Source organism: Petaurus breviceps, unplaced genomic scaffold (genome assembly GCF_028583685.1).
Source record: "Petaurus breviceps papuanus isolate PSGF00001 unplaced genomic scaffold, PetGlider_PUasm1.0 126, whole genome shotgun sequence".
Classification (NCBI taxonomy): domain Eukaryota; kingdom Metazoa; phylum Chordata; class Mammalia; order Diprotodontia; family Petauridae; genus Petaurus; species Petaurus breviceps.
The window spans coordinates 72,457,189-72,467,442 of NW_027185655.1; the positions used below are offsets into that span (position 1 = coordinate 72,457,189).

Consider the following 10,254-nt stretch of genomic DNA (forward strand, 5'->3'; position numbering starts at 1 on the left):
GTGTATAATTATTATTAATATCATCTTACATGTAATTGGGATTAAGATATATAGGCACTGAGGCATAGAGATCCACTGGAAAAGTCGAAAGGGGTATGGGAGAAAAGATGGGAGAGAGGAGATTGGAGGAGGGGCTATCCTTTGGGACTGCTGTTTTGGGGCAGTGGGTAGAGGAAAATAGGGGAGAAAATTTGTAACTCACAATCTGGTAGAAACAAATGATGTAAATCAGAAGTAAATAAAGCATTAAAAAAAAGAGAAGTCATGTGGTTGGGTCAGTTGGCATTAGGAAAATCACTGGCAGCTGTGTCTAAAATAAATTGGAATGGAGCGCTCCAATGAGATCACCTAGTATAATGGTAAGGGAAAGATCTTCCCTGCCCCTTAATAACTCTAAGGGAAGTTAATGATCTTCCCTGCCTTGGAAACATACTCTGCCCTCTAATAAGCTGAATATGGTCACATGGAGCCTGTGGTGGGAGGAGTTTGCTGAAGGATGGAGCAGAGCCCAACAGGAGAAGCTTACTTGGGGGAGGCTTGTTTTTCAGGAAGGCCCACACCTTGTTACTTTGTTCCTAGGCAGTGGGTCATGAGAGTTGTAATATTCTCTGATCCTGGAGAAGAATATATGTACCTCTGAGGTGAAGTTTTGCTTTGGAGCTCACTTATGGGAAGAGTTGTGTGATTTGGCCAGATGAGACCCTGGGCAGCTTTTGAATCCCCCAGCTTTGAAAACCCAGATGTTGGTGTTTGTCTCTCTGGTGACTAAGTAGGTATGGAAGTAACGGTCAGACAGCTGGAAGCCCTGTCTGTTTATTTGTGTTATTTTCTCTGTATTTTTTTCTGCTTGTAATTTCTGTTAGTATTTTCTGAAGTTCCGGGTGCTTACTTTTCCCCCTGAACTAGGTAAATGACATATGTTTGATTAAAGTAAGATTGTTAACAACTAAAAAAAACCCCAAAAGACAAAAAAAAAATAACTGTTCTAGATTGGATTTGAACTCATGAAGATGATTCTTCCTGATTCCAGGAATGACAGTCTATCTACTGAGCCACCTAGATACTTGTAGTACCACTTTAATTTGACCAACTCCTTTTTCAAGGTGATATTTTCATCAATATTTTTGTATCCTTTTTACCAAACTGTTAATTGTCTTTTCATTAATAGCCTATCTTTGATTCCATTTCTTTACCAATTTTAAATTATTCTTATTTGATTTTGAAAATAATTTTTTGACCTCTTTCAGGAATTCTTGTTGGAATTATATACAGTTCTCATTTTTACTTTGAGGCTTGAATTATAACTATTTTTACTTCATTGTATTCTTGTAGCTATTGTGATTACATTGTTTTTGTGTCTTTATCTTCCCTGTCACCACAGTAGCTTTTCAAGTTCAGGTTCTTTTTGTTTGTTTGTTCATTTATCGAACCTACTTGATTTGTAACTTTGTGTTAATGCTGGGCTATGTTACTGGTATATGTGGGAGTAAGGGCACTATCTCCAGTTTCAAGATTTTGTTTTGTCTTTTGAACTTCTGTTTTCAGAGTCAGGCATGGGCTTTGGAAGTTTGGGGTTCATTCAAGATGGTGTGATCTGTGAAGAGATATGGTAACTGCTTCCATGTTCTGCATTCTGGTCCTTACCTAGGAAGTTCCCTTAATTCCTCTGGATTGCAATAAACATGGCTACTTAGCTTTCCTCCTCCCTTGGGACTGAATACAATATTGTTCTTTAGGTTCTCTGATTTCCTGGGGATAGAAGTCATGCTGCCCTTCAGTGTTTCCATTCTTTCTTGCCTTAAATTGCTCCTCTCCACCCTTAAAAGTGGTTATACAGAATAGAGTCTCCAAATAGTTGTCCCCCAGAGCTGCCACTCCTCTTTAAAAAAAAATATATATATATATATATATAATTGAAAACATGCAGTTACACAACTTTTAGGATTTTAAAATTTCTCCCTCCTCTTTTTCTTCCCCCCTCCCCAAGATGCTGTGGAATCTAATATAGGATCTACATTTACATTCACATTAAACATATTTTCACATTAGTTACATTGTAAAGAAGAACTATAACCAATGGAAAGAACCACAAGGAATAAGAAACAAAACAAAACAAAAAAAGAGAGAAAAAAATAGTATGTTTGATCTGCATTCATACTCCGTAATTATTTTTTTTTCTGGATGTGGATAGCATTTTCCATCATGAGCCTTTTGGACTTGTCTTGGAACTTTGTGTTTCTGAGAAGAACTAAGTCTTTCAAAGTTAGTCATCATACAGTTTGGTTGTAACAGTGTATAATATTCTCCTGGTTCTACTCCCCTCACTCAGCATTAGTTCATCTAAGTCTTTCCAGCTTTTTCTGAAGTATGCCTGCTCATCATTTCTTATGGCACAATAGTATTCCATTACATTCATATATCACAACTTGTTCAGCCATTCCCCAAATGAAGGGCATCCCTTAAATTTCCAATTCTTTGCCACCACAGAAAGTGATGTAATAGATATTTTTGTACATGTGGGTTCTTTTCTCATTTTTATGATCTCTTTGGCATACAGCACAGAAGTGGTATTGCTGAGAAAAGGGTAAGCACCAGTGTCAAGTAATTTTGATGACTACTGGTTTAAAATACAATTTAAGGTCTGGTATGGCTAGCCCTACCATTTTTTAAAATTAATTCCTTTTATGTTATGGACCTTTGTTTATCAAGATGAATCTTGTTATTTTTTTTCTAGCTTGATAAAATAACTTTTTGGTATTTTGGTTGGAATGGGAATAAGCAAATCATTTTAGGTAAAAGTGACATTTTTATTATATTAGCTTAGCCTACCCATAAGCAACTGATGTTTTGCCATTTATTTAGATCTGATTTTATTAGTGTGAAAAGTGTTTTATACTTGTGTTCTTATAGTTGCTGGTTTTGTTTTGGCTGGTAGACTTCCAAATATTTTATAATGTCTGCAGTAACTTTAAATGGAATTTCTCCTTCTGTCTCTTGCTTTTGGGGCTCTCACTTCTCTTGCTTGAATGTCCTCTTCTTTGCCCTTGAAATTTGACCTGCAAGTGGGCATAGGCAACATGGTTGCAAAACACTATTTCCATGTCCACTGCTAGCACAGGGGACTCTTGTAATCTCTTTTCATTTGCCATGTTCCCTGACTATTTCTGACTTGAGAGTTCCTGAGGCTGCTTCCACTTCTCTCACCACCACCTAATTCTTCTACTGTCCTCAAGTGACATTATTTCTGGACCCTTCTTTCTCCTGGTTTCCTCTCAAGCTTATCAAATATCCTATTAAAAATGTGGCAACAAAACTTAACATAAGACTGTAAGAAGGTAGAGTACAAGGGACTGTGATTCCCTTTTTCATTGAAGATGCCTCTTTTTAAATGAAGCCTAAGAACTCATTCACATTTTGCCTACCATATTACTAATTCACACTTAATATGTAGTCCACTAAAATCCCCAGTTCTTTTTTCAAACAAATTGCTGTGTTGTTATGTCATACCATCTTTAACTTGGGAAGCTGATTTTTCAATACAAGTAAAGACCTTATGTTTGCTATTACTGCATTTCATCCTATTACGTTCAGCTCAATGCTGCAATTTATCTAGATATACAGATACCTGTCCCTCCCTACATTTATCCATGTATTGATATCTACTTATTTATATATTTCCTCATCGATGTCTATTTTTTCATCAGTCTATTATCTATACCTACCTATTTATCTATGTATTTCATATCTATGCCTATCTATTCCTGTCCCCTCCCCTTCACGTCAGCTGTCAGCTAGTATGTTTCCTTTCAGTCCCAACTTGATTTTATTTGAAAATTTGGTATGTTGAACAGAACGGCTGGCTAAGCTACATTGGACACCTCCTGCCAAGCTGACCTTGAAGTTCTGAGCCTGACCTTTGAAGCAGTCCTGAATCTAGTATGTTGTCACATAGGACACATTCCCATTTTTTAATTAGAAAATATATATTTATCAACTATTTCGCCAAAAATCTAAGTAAACTGTGAATATTTTATTCTATTAATCTACGAATTGAGTAACGACATTAAAAATGAACTCAGGTTGTTTTGGTTTGGTTTGTTTGTGAGGAAGCAAAGGGAAGTATTGTAAATATTTTTTTTTAAAGGAGCCAGGTCCCAGGTGCACTCTATGGTCAGGGATTTTGACCTGGAGCTATCGCGAGATTTGAATACAAACGTCTTCCTCCCTGAGCCCTTTCTGAGTGGGGAGACAGGATGAGGTGGCTGGGAGTCGCTCGCCATGTAGCGGCAGCGTCTGCGCGGAGCTGGGCTCCCTGGCCTGGGCAGGGCCTGCCCCAGGACTGGAGCCCCCAGGCGCAGAGCCGAGACCTTTCACACTACAGAATCTCCAAACCTAGCGGAGCCATCATGCCCCGGCCTGTCACTATGCCTTTTGGACTAATCCGGGTATTTAGTGTTGTGATTACCTTCGTCTGTTTTGGGACATATGTAAGCAAGACTTTTGCAGCCTTCCTTGATGAGTACAATGTTGATACAAACCCAGAGTTTCCAGAAGATGATTTGTAAAGTGTAGGGGGCCTGACAAGACAGGCTGCCTTCCTCCATCGACAGGGGAGCGGAGTACCAACCATTGGGCCCCATTTCTCTGAATTACCGTTGACTCTCTTGGCCCAGGGGGTTGAGGGCTTGTACCTAATGCTACTTTCTCCTGTGTCATCTGTGAAAGTTTCTCATTTTGGAGAAACCAAAACAAAATTAAGAATAAACATCATTGTGTGGCCGAGAGGGGGTCAGTATTTACTATGTGTGTGTTTGGTATCTGGGCAGAGGCTATCCTTGGGAACCAGACCTAGGGAGGGCAAATAAGGCTGAGAAGTGGCCCACCATAGAGGACCTTAAATGAGGTAATTTCTACACGCTGAGGGGGATGTGAGCCCCAAAGTGAAGGGCCTAGCTAAAGCGACCTCACTTTGGAAGCCCCTTTCTGCATAAAGAAAAGGTCATCCAGGAAGATGAGTAATCTGCCCTAGGACATGATGTACTTACCTGTCCCCAAGACCTCAAGACCTCTGTTTGAACACAGATACAAAGGAAGCAGTTAATGGTGAGATGGTGGCAAGAGACCAAAATTTGGAATCATACCTTGGGGGAGAGGGTGGTGGACACATTATTCTACTTCTGCTAATTCCTGCTTGTGTGCTGTTGGGATCTTGTGACCTTTGCCCTCCTTGGGCCTGGACATCTTCATCTCCAATATCAGGGCTCTCATTAGGTCTCATCCTGCTCAGAATCCTGATTTTCTGCCCCAGAAAAACCCAGGAGGAGATGAGGGAGGCAGCCAGCCACTGTGGTCACAAAGTGCAATAGGATTCAATGAAGAATGTTTTTTTACTTACATACCTTTTGCATCAATATTAATTACAATTTTTCTAGGGTTTTTATTTTCCTCTGACTCTGGGACTCAGGATACTCTTTGTCTCTCCACCTCTCTCTTTCTCTGTCTTTCTCTCCCTCAATACATAATGGGTGAGTTTCATAGGATGCCTTCTTTATTTTTGCTAAAAGTGATGTTTGAGCTCATTGTTTTTTCATTTGTAGTCAATCTGCATCTGGTGTTTTTTCTTTAGGAACTTATTTTTGGTTTATTCAGTTTCTTTTCCTGAGGTAAATTGTTTAAATTTCCCATTTCTTGTTCTTTTAACAGGGATATTTTTCATTTAGTGAAGTATTAATCCATTTCATTTAATAGTTTTGTTGTCACATAATTGTACAAAATAGTTTCTAATAATTTCCTTTATTGCCTCTTAAGAAAGAAAAATAAGTATCTTGCTACTTTTCCTGGATATCAACTATATGTTAGCCATTTCATATCTTTTATTTCCAATGCAAAAGCCATTCTCCTTGGCAGAGCAATGAAATGTAAATTAACAATTGAGCAATCCTGCTTTATGTCAGTTCTCATTTTGCATCATCCTATGTATCTCCAGCTATGTCCCTTTCCCTTCTTTGAACCTCGTCCTATGCTCAAGATACATACAACACCACCAACCCCACCCCCAAAAAACCAAAACAACCATAAAACTACATGTGGTCTATGACTTTCTTAATTGCAGCAGCTCATTCTGAGCTTAAACACTCCTGACACCTTATTTTTTAAAGGACTTTTGTCTTGATTCTTTGTTATCTTCCTTTACTTGAATCTTCTACAAATAACTGTGAATATTGTCAGTTGACATATTCTGTATGTTCTCACACTATACTCTTCAGACAACTTTCATTTTTCTCCCTTGTTGGAATTGATTCCCTTATATCTCCAGAATTTCATCCTTGATAGATTTCTATCTGTCTTGTGTTCAACATTTTGAAATCTTTTCTCCCAAAATTTTACAATGAATGTCAGAAAATGCTAACTTTTAATTTCCTTTAAACCCTAAAAGTAATTCAAGGTTCCCATCATCTCCACCCCAAAAAATAGTTCCTCTTCGTCAGTGAAAATCAAAATTAGAATTTTCTGTTGTTGATTCTTCTACCTTTTGAAGTATGAGGCTATCATTAAAGCATGGCAAAAAGTTGTTGCATGTTGTGTTTTGGGCTCAGTAGTCCAGTAGCTATCAAGATAATTGAAGATATCTGTCACTACTTTATCATGCCTCCATATCAGACTTATGATCTGTTTCCCAAACTCATCATCTATTTTCTCTTTCCATCTAACTGATCAATAGTGTATCCCAGATACATAACCCCTTTTGTTTAACTCTCCATTGATGTTTACTCAAATACTTCTCAACAAGATTATGGCATTTGATTTTTCAGTTTTCTTATGAGTATAGTTTTAATATGTTTTAATACCATCTCTACCACCCTTTTGATTTTTAGAGTTTGAAGGGGCTTATTTGGAGTTTGGAGGATATCATCTAGGATGGGGGAAAGAGGAATAGGTTAATTTTACCTAATCTCAAGACTCAAATCTTAAGAAAAGTTTCAGTTCAGAATGTGTTGTGGCAGAGTCTACTAGTGAGGAGTGTGGCTTCATATTGGTTTTTGCTATTTATTAAAGTAATGAAACAGGATTGTATGAAGATGATAGCATATTAGGACATAGAGGATCCCCAGTCCCACACTCCCAAATATTACAGTAAAACTCTAAAATTTACCAGGAAATATAATGATACAAGCAGAGTCAGTTAAAAACTCCTTTCTCCATCCCTGGATGTTACTAGAAGACTGTCAGAATTCTGAGAAAATCCCGAGCCAAAATAGTCAAAAGAGAAATTGGCAGCCTCCCCCTGCAAGAAATAGGGTCAGAGGCATGCCGCTGGTGAGATGAACAAAGAGCCCAGGTTCATCATGAGATAGGCCCTATGTAGCATCCAGGAATTCTAGGCCTAAATCACAGCAGAGTATAAAGCCAGACAAAAAACATAGAACGTGGGGCTTGCCCACACCATAAAGGAGTATTGAAGCATTTGACTCAAACCCAATACAGAAATAGGTAAAAGATATAAATAAATTAGGGGGATTGGGCCTGGGGAGGAAAAAAGGAAAAAAAAAAAAAGAAAAACTCCCAACTCTAAGATGGTCAATATTAAAAAGCCACTCCAATATCCTCCATTTAAGGAGAGGGATCAAGTTAGCCATCTCAATTATCCACCTAACCCCAGGACTTCATCATGCCCTCATTATTCCCTTACTTATCCTCCTCCTTCCATTGCCCCCCCCATTTTTAGCTTTCAATGAGTTGTCTTTTGCCATTGTATTGTGAAATATATGAGAACCAGCATTGTCTTTTGCCATTTTTTATGGACCCATCTTTTAGGATGATGCCTGTGACTCAGTATGTACTTATTTAATTTTATATACTGACTCACTGAAACACCTGAGAAAAGCCAAAGGGGGAAACTCAGAAGAGTAGAGTAGTTCCATAAATTTGAAGAGGGACAAATGAAAGAATAGGCTGCTCACAGGGACTGCAAGAGTATCTGGAAGAAGTAAAACAGGAGATGAAGAATAGCATGAGGAAAATAAAAGATAAAACAGGTATTGATGAATCAACACATTAATTGAATCCTCTAAAAATTAGAATGAATGAAACAAAATGATTCTAAGAAGCAATGGAATGGGACAAGAAATTAAAAAAGAAAAAAAAAACAGGTCAAGATGTCGGAGTAGAAACAGGACCTCCACACTGCTCTGGCTCTCTCCACCTCCAATCCATATAAAAGGGGACTCTGAACAAACTTTGGAGCTACAGAACCCACAAAATGACACAGAGAAGTTAACCTTCTGCTGAAGAGAGCCCAGCAGGCCAACAGGAATTTGCCAGGAGAGTGCTCTGGGAGCTGAACCCAGCTCCATGCTGAGGTTTTAACTTCAGGCCAGGACTGACCAGGCTCTGGCTGAAGGGACTCCATATCACCATTAGCTGAGGCTATCCAGAATTATCAACACAAAGATGCTAAGGACAAAGTGAGAGGTCAGTGCTGTGTGGACTTTAGGACCCAGTAGTTGGGAGTGCATGATTTTTGCCCCTGGGGCAATAAGCTCCTGAGTCACAGTGGCCCTAAAGCACCCCCCCCCCACTTGGCAGCTTCAATTCCTGGCCTGCAGAGTGTAGAGGGACCAAGCGAGCAGTTTAAGGGGTAATGGCTCTTGCTTTAACCTCTTTGGATCTGGATTTCGGTATAGGGTGGAGGTCCTGGGGTGTGTGACCAGCTTGCCAGATCATGTGGAGCCTTCAGAGAGGACACTGAACTAATACCTCCAGCAGCTGAGAAAACCCCAGTGTTTGGTAAGAAGCTCCCCTGTCTGGCAGCAGAATCCTACTGTGGCAAAAAGCCAAAAAGGCTAGTAATTGAGTGGCAACATGATCAGGAAAAGGAGGCAAAGCAAAAAGAAGAATACAACATTAGAATCCTATTTTGTGGACAAAAAGCATCAAAGCATGGAACAGAAGGAAGACAGTGAAGTAAGAACTCCTACACCAAAAGCTTCAAAGGAAAATACGAGCTGGTTACAGGCCATAGAGGACCGTAAAAAGCAAATAAGAGAAGCGAAGGAAAAATTGGGAATAGAAGTGAGAATGATGCAAAAAATTACGAAATGAGAGTCAACAACCTGACTGAGGAAAATAACATCTTAAAAAACAGACTGAATCAAATGGCAAAAGAGGCTCAAAAAGACAATGAGGAGAAGAATGCCTTAAAAAGCCAACTTTACCAAATGGAAAAAGAATCAAAAGAGCTCACTGAGGAAAATCATTCCTTCAGATTTAAATTGTAGGAAAGGGAAGCTAATGACTTTATGACAAATCAAGAGACTGTTAAACAAATGAAAGAATAGAAGGCAATGTGAAATGTCTCATAGGAAAAACCCCGGATCTGGAAAATGGATCCATGAGAGATAAATTAGCAATTATTGGACTACCTGAAAGCCATGATCAAAGAAAGAACCTAGAAATCATCCTCCAAGAAATTCTCAAGGAAAACTGCCCTGATGTTTTAGAACCAGAGGGCAAAATAGAGTTAGAAAGAATCACCAACACCTCCTGAAAATTATCCCAAAAAGAAAACTCCTAGTAATATTATAAGCAGGTTCCAAAATTCCCAGATCGATGAGAGAATATTACAAGCAGCCAGGAAATACAAGTTGAATATTGTGAAAACACAAAAAGGATAAATCAGGATCTGGCAGCTTCTACACGGAGGGATCAGAGGGCTATGAATATGATATCCTGGAGTGCAAAGGAGCTGGGATTAAAACCAAGAATCACCTACCGAGCAAAACTGAGTATCATGTTTCATTCAGTGGAATAGAAGACTTTCAAGCACTCTTGATGAAAAACCAGAATTGAGTAGAAAATTTGACCTTCAGAAACAAGAAGAAGAGAAGCATGAGAAGGTAAACAGGGAAAAGAAATCATAAGGAACTTATCAAAATTGAACTATTAATATTCCTCCATGGAAAAATGATAATTGTAACTGGTGAATCTTTTCTCAGTATGAAAATAGTTTAAAGGAATATATATATATATATATATATATGTCTATATTGGAGGGTATATGGACATATGAATACATATGTGAATGTGTGCATATATGTTTACAGGTATACATAGATAGAGGATACAGGACCAATTTAATAGGAATGGATGATACTTAAAAGGTAAAATTAAGAGGTAAGACAGGAATATAATGAGAGGAGATGAGGAGAGACAGAATGAGGTAAACTATCTCATATAGAATAGGCAAGGGAAAAT

The 10,254-nt window shown here is 38.5% G+C and overlaps 1 pseudogene; it reads left to right on the forward strand.

Moving 5' to 3' along the window:
• The first annotated feature begins 4,253 nt into the window (after nucleotides 1-4,253).
• LOC138171042 (essential MCU regulator, mitochondrial pseudogene) lies at nucleotides 4,254-4,565 on the forward strand (annotated as a pseudogene).
• Nucleotides 4,566-10,254: the final 5,689 nt, after the last annotated feature.